General features: G+C 47.8%; 1 protein-coding gene across 14 annotated transcripts in view; it reads left to right on the top strand.

The window, feature by feature from the left end:
* Positions 1 to 8584, top strand: part of PCDH15 (protocadherin related 15) — a 572690-nt gene that overhangs the window by 224349 nt on the left and 339757 nt on the right. Inside the window, exon 1 of one of the 14 annotated variants that reach the window (XM_017733761.1) lies at positions 1993 to 2157. The exons of the other annotated variants lie outside the window; for them this stretch is intronic. The gene's annotated coding sequence lies outside the window, so the exon portion shown is untranslated. Of the gene's footprint in view, positions 1 to 1992; positions 2158 to 8584 lie in introns of those variants that run through there. 14 annotated transcript variants of the gene reach the window in all.

Genomic DNA, 8584 nt, shown 5'->3' on the forward strand with positions numbered 1-8584 from the left:
CGGTGTCCGGCCGGCCCCTCAGGAACAGCAGGCTAGAACGGCAGGCTGGAACGGCAGGGACGAGCACAAATCCCGGGAGGCAGATGAGATGTATCCAAACTGTGGAGCTGTGGTGGTAATCCCCCGGAGGTCTTGGCAGGCAGAGTGAGCACGGCTACAACACAGCAAAGGCTCAAAGCAATGGCGGGGGCAGGGCGGCCACGGCCCGGCTCCCAGCAGGGCAGGGAAGGCGGGCTTTGGGATCCCGGGGTTTCTCTGGCAGAAGGAAAAGCAGCCAAAGAAAGCAACCTCCATCTCTGTCCAAATGCCCGACTGCCCACACACCCAGGTGAAACAAAAGAGTAGCCAGGTCTTTTGTTTTTCTTAAATACCCAGCCATTTGTCCCCCTAGCAACATGAATGGGGAAAATTTCTTTAACAAAAAAACCCCCAAAAAACAAAAAACAAACAAAAAAGCAAAAAAACCCCAAAACAACAACAACCAAAAAAAAAAAAAAAAAACCAACCAAAAAAACAGGAGCACTCCTAAAACCCCAACACGGCATAACCGTGAAGTCCTTGGTCATATTTTAAGACACTCATCCTAAATATTCTCATTCACTCAGAAGTAAAAGGGAAATCATGGAATCATAGGATTGTTAGGGTTGGAAGAGACTTTTAAGGTCTTCAGGTCCAACCATCAACCACCGTGTTCACCCCTAACCCATGTCCTCAAGTGCCACATCCACACGTTCCTTGGACACTTCCAGGGATAGGGAGTCCATCCCTGCCCTGGGCAGTCTGTTCCTGTGATCCAAAGGCACCCACCTTTGGATCCAAAAGAGCAGCCTCAGAGCTGTGCCAGTTGGTGCTTTCTTGCAAGGCTGATGAAAGTGCCTTGGAACTCACCTTTATCCAGAACTGAGAAAAATTTGGAGCACAGTGGGGAGTTCTGCTCTCCTGCAGGTTCTCCTGTGAGGCTGTGGCTGTTCCATCCCTGGCAGTGTCCAAGGCCAGGCTGGACAGGGCTTGGAGCACCCTGGCATAGTGGAAGGTGTCTCTGCTCATGGCAGGGGTGGCACTGGATGAGCATTAAGGTTCCTCCAACCCACACCGTTCTGGGATTCCATGATTCCCTGGCAGCTGTGCCTGATGGGCTGTTTGCAGGTGCTGTGTGGGACTTGAGTTGGACAACAGAGCACTTCTTTGCCATCTTTTTCTAGGAAGCTCTCAGTGATAATTTAAGACTTCTCTGTCTCCAGAGGGAGAAAGAGACTTTGGAGAGGAGGAGGAACTGGACACCACTCTCAGGGATGCACAGGGTGGGATTGCTGGGGTATCTGTGCAGGGCCAGGGGTTGGACTAAATGATCCCTGTGGGTCCCTTCCAGCTCAGGATATTCTGTGGTTCCATGAACCGGAGAAGGTGTGGAGAAAGTGTAAAGGAGCTCAATTCAAAGAAGAGAAAGGATTTCCCTGCCAAGTGCTACCCGCAGCCCTTGTCTAGAGGCACCAAGGAATCAGGAGGGCAAATACTCCTCTGAATCCAGGGAAAATCTTCATTTTGTGGTGAAAGACAACAGAATGAACTTGATTTTCTGTCTTTGTTTTTCTACAGTGGTTCCAACCCTCCTATTGTCAATAACTGCTCAGCATTCCTCGGAGAGCAGTTGTGTGACCAGGAAAGCAGAGGGGAGATATTTGTGGTTGTGGGGATGTTACCGATAACAATAACTGCGTGATTGTGATGTTATCCAGGGTGAGCACACCCGGTGTCAGGAGTGGGTGGTCTGGGAACCAACACACAGCCAGGGATTGGTGCTCTTGGTTCATCTCCTCTGATACTTTGGGTGCAGATAGCAACGATTCGTAGGCAACTCCTTTTTTTTTTTATCTCCAAAAAGATGACTTGGGAAGAAACAAAATGCTCTTCTCTTAGCAGTAGGGTTTAGGACCTGGGGAACTGTACGGATTTCCTTCTCTAATCTGTGGGAATTAGCCCTGACTGACAGGGAGCCAGCATGCAGTTGACTTACAGTCCTCAGCTAACTTGCAGCTCTGTAGAATTCCGGGAATAAGAGCGCTTCTTGTCCAAAGTGGAATTCCTATGAGGATCCAACCGGAAGGGTCAATGCTGGAATGGAGGCTGCTATTGTGTCCTGGGGGAGAATCCATGCAGGTTGGAGAGCAAAAAGTACTTTTTGGGGGGTAAATCTTCAGTGTGTGGTAACTCCTGATGGGGGCTGTGGGGTGTGAAAAGAATAATAATATAAACCATAATAATAGAAACCATGATAAAAAACCCATGATAATATAAACCATACGAGTTCTGCTAAAAGGAAATTCAGAGGATGGTGTACTGTGTAGCACCGGATGTGTCACGCTCTGGTGCTTTAAAGCAGCACCTCCAAAGAGAGCCTTTTACCTTTCCAAAAATTTAATTGTGAGCAATAAGCCATTAAAGAATTGCCATTTGAAGACTAAAATTTCAGGTAGTGAAAAGCAGATAATCAACTGAATGCCATGAATGTGCTGTTGGAAAGTGAGCAGAGTGTGGGAGAAGGTACCAGAGAGAGAAACAAATATTCTAAAAAGCCCTGGTGCCGTGTTTGGTTTATTGCTGGAGCAGTTAGGGAAATATTCCAGACAGGATTACAGCTCTTCCAAAATTATTGGATGAGGAGATATCAAATCTCTCATAAGAATATTTGGATTTGAAATACCAATTTGCTCCAACGAGCATTTAATTTTGTGTGGTGCCTTTCTCTGCCCTTTTATTGCTGAAGGATGAGCAAATAATTGAAGTGGGGTTTGTGTGTTTCCCCTGCTGCCTCTGCCAGCTCACCTGGGCAGAAGGAGGCAGGATACAACTCCAAACGAGCTGGGTACAAGCAGGACAGGAATAAAATGTTCTTTATCCACAGCTCAGCCGGTGACGTCGTTGTTGCTGTAGTAGGGAGCAAAGCCAGGCCATGGCCTTGGAGCTGCGGGGTTCCTGCCTTGCTGAGCAGTTGTTCACAGAAGAAAACTCTTTTTAAGGCTGATATTCTTTCACCTGCTTGTTGACAGTACCTGCAGGACAGAGGCACCTAAACTCTGTCTCCAGGACCAGGCTGTGGCATTTTGGATGTGGCAGTGGGGTGGCACTGCCCTGTTGGCCAGGACAGCTCTCACAGCCTCTGCATCCAGAGGGAGAAAGGACAGGGCAAACGACAATTCCTACGTTTTGTGTGACCGTGGCTTCAGTAGTTTCTTGTGCTTGAAGTGCTTGTTTAGGGCTCCAACCTTGGGTGGGCTTAAAATGGTGGAGAGGGGTTGGGAGCTGCCAAGTAAAATGTACCCATTTACCAGGCACTTTTTAATATGAGTGTATGTGTACAGAGATCCCTGCATGTTTTCTATATTTGCATTTATGTGTGTCTGTGTGTATTTGCTTTATGTGCTACATTCCTCGGCCCCTTTCCAAACATGAGGTGAATTTTTACGACCCTGCTGCATCTTTTGGGGTCCCTGGATCCTCACCCAGTCACTGGGATATGCTGGCCCTACAAGAACCAGGCAGCCCCAGTGTTCCCGCCTGGGCACCCTGCTCAGCCCCAGAGCCTCTCTGTGTGCCACGCCCTGCGCTGTAAACATGACACCAGATGCCACCCACGGTGACCCTGGGCAGGAGGAGCACCGGGTGGCATCCTCTCCCTCAGGGCTGGTGAAAGGAGAGCTCTGTGCCCACCCACGCGATTGGGGCTTTAGGGGTGGATTTTTATCCTCTTTCTTCCAAGAGTTAAGCAGAGCCCACGTTTTCTGCGTCCAGCATGGCAGCAGAAGGGGGATTCTGTCCCAGGACTTTCCCTGCATTTTTTGTGGACCAGCCTAGCGAGGAGTTATCTCTTAATCTGGCTTTGCAGCCCAGTAAAACCTGCTTTGCTGGCAGGGATTCAGCAGCCAGGTGACGAGTGGCTCTCCCAGAATTGTTGCTGTCGTGATGCTTGGACTGTTTTCCTGCCAAACAGAAGTGCTGCGGGCTTGTGTCCTTCTGGTCCTGAGGGGCTGGAGCTTGGATTCATTTTCCACGTGGAGGATGAGGGGCACCTCCATCCCTGCTCCAGCTGAGTGTGTGTAGAAAGCTGGAGTAGCAATTCTGTGCAGGGCTTGGGATGTGGGAGGTGAGGTGTGAGGAAGCCTATTTATACATCTCAGCCTCTGGATTTCACCTGGTTTAGGGTGCGAAATGTGGTTCTCAGCCTTGGTGGCACCAAGTTCTGCACGTGCACAGAGCCAGAGCTGGCAAATGCGGAGGCAAAACTGCAGCAGCACCCGTGGTCTACCAGCAGCACAGAGCTCCCCTATGAGAGAGGAGCATTTCTAATTTAGGCACTGAAAATTCCACGTATTTCCCTGAAATCTTGTTTCAGCTCAGGGCTGCTGGGCTGGCCATGCTCTGCCCCAAAGCCTGCCAGCTGGGATAGAGACTTGTCCCTGTGAGCACCTTGTCCAAGTCCCTTGTGCAAAGCCCCCCCGTGCTTGGAGTCCTTGCCCTGCTGGTTTTGTGCAAGTATTTTCACAACCTGCCCCAAAAGTGCTCCTAGCATGTCCAGCATCATTTCCAAGGAAGGAAAGGGCAGGATTGGACCCAAAGCATTGTGTTTGCAGTGAGAATTCCAGGTTACACCATCATGAGCTGTGCTGGGCTTTAGATGAGAAGTTACTGTGCAGGTTCCATCCACTTAAACCTCCTGGTTCTTTAAATAGGTGTCCTTGGCCAGCTTTTCTCACTCCATTAATCCCAGCACAGATGAACTGGCATGAATAGAAGTGTTTATGGCAGCTGCATATGGAATATATCTGATTGTTGCATATAGGCAGAGCTCTGGGCTTGTCATTCGATGCTCTATAAAGAGTCTTGGATAATCTTTCTGAAAGGAGCTGTGTAAATGCAGATATAATTAGCTGTTTTTTCTTTTTTTCTTTTTTTTTTGGAAATAGATATCTCTTAATAAAGCGCTGGAGCACAGAATAGCCATTTCCTGTGATTTTCATTCACATAATATTTATAGTGCTGCAGAACAAATGAGCCGTTGGAATGGCAGGGAAATGAATGCCGTGGATGAACTTGCCTTGAGAGGAATTTGTGATCAAATTATGAATCTAACAAACTCCAGTAAGCCAATTACTGCTCCTCCCGGATTTGTGAGTGTGCAGGCTCAGTGGGATTTGGTGTAATCCCTCCCTGTGAACAGATGGGCAGATGGCAGGGCCCTGCCCAGACTTCCAGAGGGCTGGGATCATCTTTCCTTACCCCCTTTGCCTCTCAGTGACAAAAACACTCAAAAAACGATGCAGAGGATCAGTGAGGATGTTTCTGACTTACCTCTGTGCAAATTGTCTTTAAATTTTTACCACCTACCCCTCTCTTAGAAGGTCTTTTTCGCATGCCCAGGGGCACACTCTGATGTAGGGCTGCAGTTAGAGGTGGTCAGCATTTTACTGTGAGCTCCTATTTGCAAGGAATTACACAACACCCCAACCTTCTCCTCCAAGGTCAAACCAGCTGAATGACAGGAAATAAACCAGGAATAATTTTTAGTCCTCCCTGAAATCAGTCTGATCACAGTCACTGAGTTGCCACCTGCAGCTTTGGCCTTCTAGAACTGCAAACTTTTTGCTTTTCAGGAAGAAATTAAAAATGCTGCATCAAGTGGGAGATGGAATGATTCCGTATTTTGTCTGCTGCAATTCCAAGAGCTTCCCTGTGCTCCTTGTGTTGCTCCTCACACAAAGCAGACACCTATACAGCAGAAACCTGCCAGTACTGTCCTTTGCCTCAACTAAACTATACAAATTCTTAAAATCATTAAGATTTTTAACTTTATTGCAGAGCTGTGGTCTGGCTTTTAACTGGAAATACACGCTGGTAACTTTTAGACTCAATCCAATATTTGCTTCCGAAGCAGTAACTACAACTTCTCAAATCTATTTAGTAAGGAAAGAAATTGCTGTAAAATGTAATGAAATAAAATCCTTGGTCTCACCAAGGCTGAGCAGGGCCGGTTTTGGCTTCAGGGCTTTGTCCAGAAGAAAATGTGAGGATGGAGACTCCAAAGCCCCTGCTGCATCTCTTACCTGTTCTTGAGAGGAAATGTTACTCCTTATTATCCTTATTGATTGCTTCAGCTTATGAGTCCTGGAATATCCTGAGCTAGGAGGGACCCACCAGGATCATGGATCCAGCCCCTGGCCTTGCCCAGGACACCCCAGCAACCCCAGCCTGGGCATCCCTGGCAGCGCTGTCCAAACGGTCCTGGAGCTCTGGCAGCCTCGCGGCTGTGCCCATTCCCTGGAGAGCCTGGGTAGTGCCCAGCACCCTCTGGGGAAGAACCTTTCCCTAAAGGAAAAGCTCTCCTGTTGTGTCTCCTCCTGCCCCATCTGAGCCATGTCATTCAATCAGTTTTTTACTTCACCCATTTTTCACTTTTCACCCCTTCAGACCACACTGTCCTCACTTGGATACAAAAACATCGTGGAGACAGTGCTAAAAGTCTTGGCAAAGTCAGGGGAAATTATAACTGCTGTGTCCTCATCCACGTTCCATCCCTTTATTATTTCTGTCACTGTAGCCCAGACAGGTTGGTCAGGCATGATTTAGCTTTGGTAATCCAGACTGACTGATCCCAGTCACCTTCTTCTCCTCTGTGTGCCCAGAGATGTGTTTTGGGAGGACAAGCTCCATAATTACCAAAGATCTCGATGTCATCCGAGGTGTTTAAAAGAGTTGGAGGATGAGAAGGAACTTTATGCAAGTTTTAAAAGACTGGACTGAACACAACAAGAACCTGTTGTATCAGGATATAAGAGAATCAGAGCTCTGCAGTAGGCCAGGTCTGTCTGTCTGGGACGGCTGGGGTGCATTACTGCAACAGGTTGGAACAGGGATGAGGTCGGTGAAGAACACATAAGGCTCTAACAGGACTTTGGCTCCTGCTTTTTACAAAAGCAGGATTTATTTCCCAGGCATCCTCTCCCCGAGTGCAGAAAAATGCACCTCTGAGTCTGGCAAAAGTGGTTTTAGTGTTCTCCATGCTGCACTCTGTGCAAATGCATCCCAAGGAGAGTCCAGCTCATCTGCTGATTGCCAGGAAAATCCTCTGTGAGATGCTGGCCCTGGCTGTGTTTGGGTCGGACTCGTTGGGCAGACGCAGGATGTTCACGGAAGAGAAAGGAACTAATGAGCAGCTTTCCTGTCAGTCATCGTTATTCCTGTCAGATCCTCACGCTTCCAGAGCAACTCCCTTCTGCCAGGAGGATCGGAGCCCACAAGGTGAATTAGTTCCTTTTGATGATGTTCTGAGAGAATGTGAAGCTACCAACAATAACATTCTTCGAGCATATCAAATACTTAATGCACATGTCTGGGAGCAAGAAGCCTTTTCTCTCCCTCAGAGGCAGCTTCTCTTGGATTGTCCTTTCTGCCTGTAGGAATTCTTGATTCCTGGGGCAAAACCCCTGCCTTGAAGGTCTCGTACTGTTGATTTCATGGGAGCTGGCTTTAGCGTTTTGGGAACACGTGAGGGGGGAACACTGTGACAGAAGTACAGGTCTGTGTGACGGACAGGTGGATCTCACAGGACAGGTAAATCTTATTAATAAGTGGTAGAACAAGCTAAATATAGCACACAGCTACACCAGGAAAGATGAATTACCCCAGGACTTCCTATGGGTATTAGATTTTTTATTTTATTTTCATTGTTGTTGGTGTTCAGGTATAAATAATATTCCAGGTCTCATAACACAGAGATAATGCTCATTCTGATTATTTTAATTTTATGAGGCTTTGCAAGGAAATTAAGGTTTGAAGTCATGCTGGTAAGTGGGGCTTGTGGGTGAGAAGAAGTAGAATTAAGTAAGTTTGCAATAACCTTGTGCTCTTATTTTTTGAAGGACTGAGGAGCAATTTAAGTCGCAGTAGAGGTTTTCAAGAACTGGAGTGCTCTGGTGTTATTTCATAGTGGTTACATGACCCTATAAACCTTGTGTTGTGAGCTCCCCTTTGGAATCACCATGTGCCCTAACAAAAAAAGTCTTATTTTGAAAAAAATGACCTTTTTTTTTTGGTTTTGTAATAGGGACAACAATGCCAGCAATACAATAGTAAATTCGAACTGACAGAGGAAATTTAGGGTAGATATTGGGAAGGAATTGTTCCCTGGGAGGGTGGGCAGGCCCTGGCACAGGGTGCCCAGAGCAGCTGGGGCTGCCCCTGGATCCCTGGCAGTGCCCAAGGCCAGGCTGGACATTGGGGCTCGGAGCAGCCTGGGATGGTGGCAGGTGGGGAAGGGGGTGGAACTGGATGGGCTTTAAGGTCCTTTCCAGCCCAAACCACGATTCTCTGATTTAAATAAGCTCCATTAGGTGCCTGGGCAGTCTCCCGTGAGTTGCACGGTGAGTCCATGAAGTTTCAGAGAATTGCAGACGCGAGTTTCAGGGAATGCTGTTTAAATTCCACGAAGGTGAGTAAAAGCCTGAGCTCTTTCCCAAACCCTGCTTTAGCCAGTGGCACCTGGCACCTGTATCCCGGGGGAAGAGAGAGGGACCGATCCAGCAGCATCGCT

The sequence above is a fragment of the Corvus brachyrhynchos genome, unplaced genomic scaffold (assembly GCF_000691975.1).
Source record: "Corvus brachyrhynchos isolate BGI_N302 unplaced genomic scaffold, ASM69197v1 scaffold334, whole genome shotgun sequence".
Lineage (NCBI taxonomy): Eukaryota > Metazoa > Chordata > Aves > Passeriformes > Corvidae > Corvus > Corvus brachyrhynchos.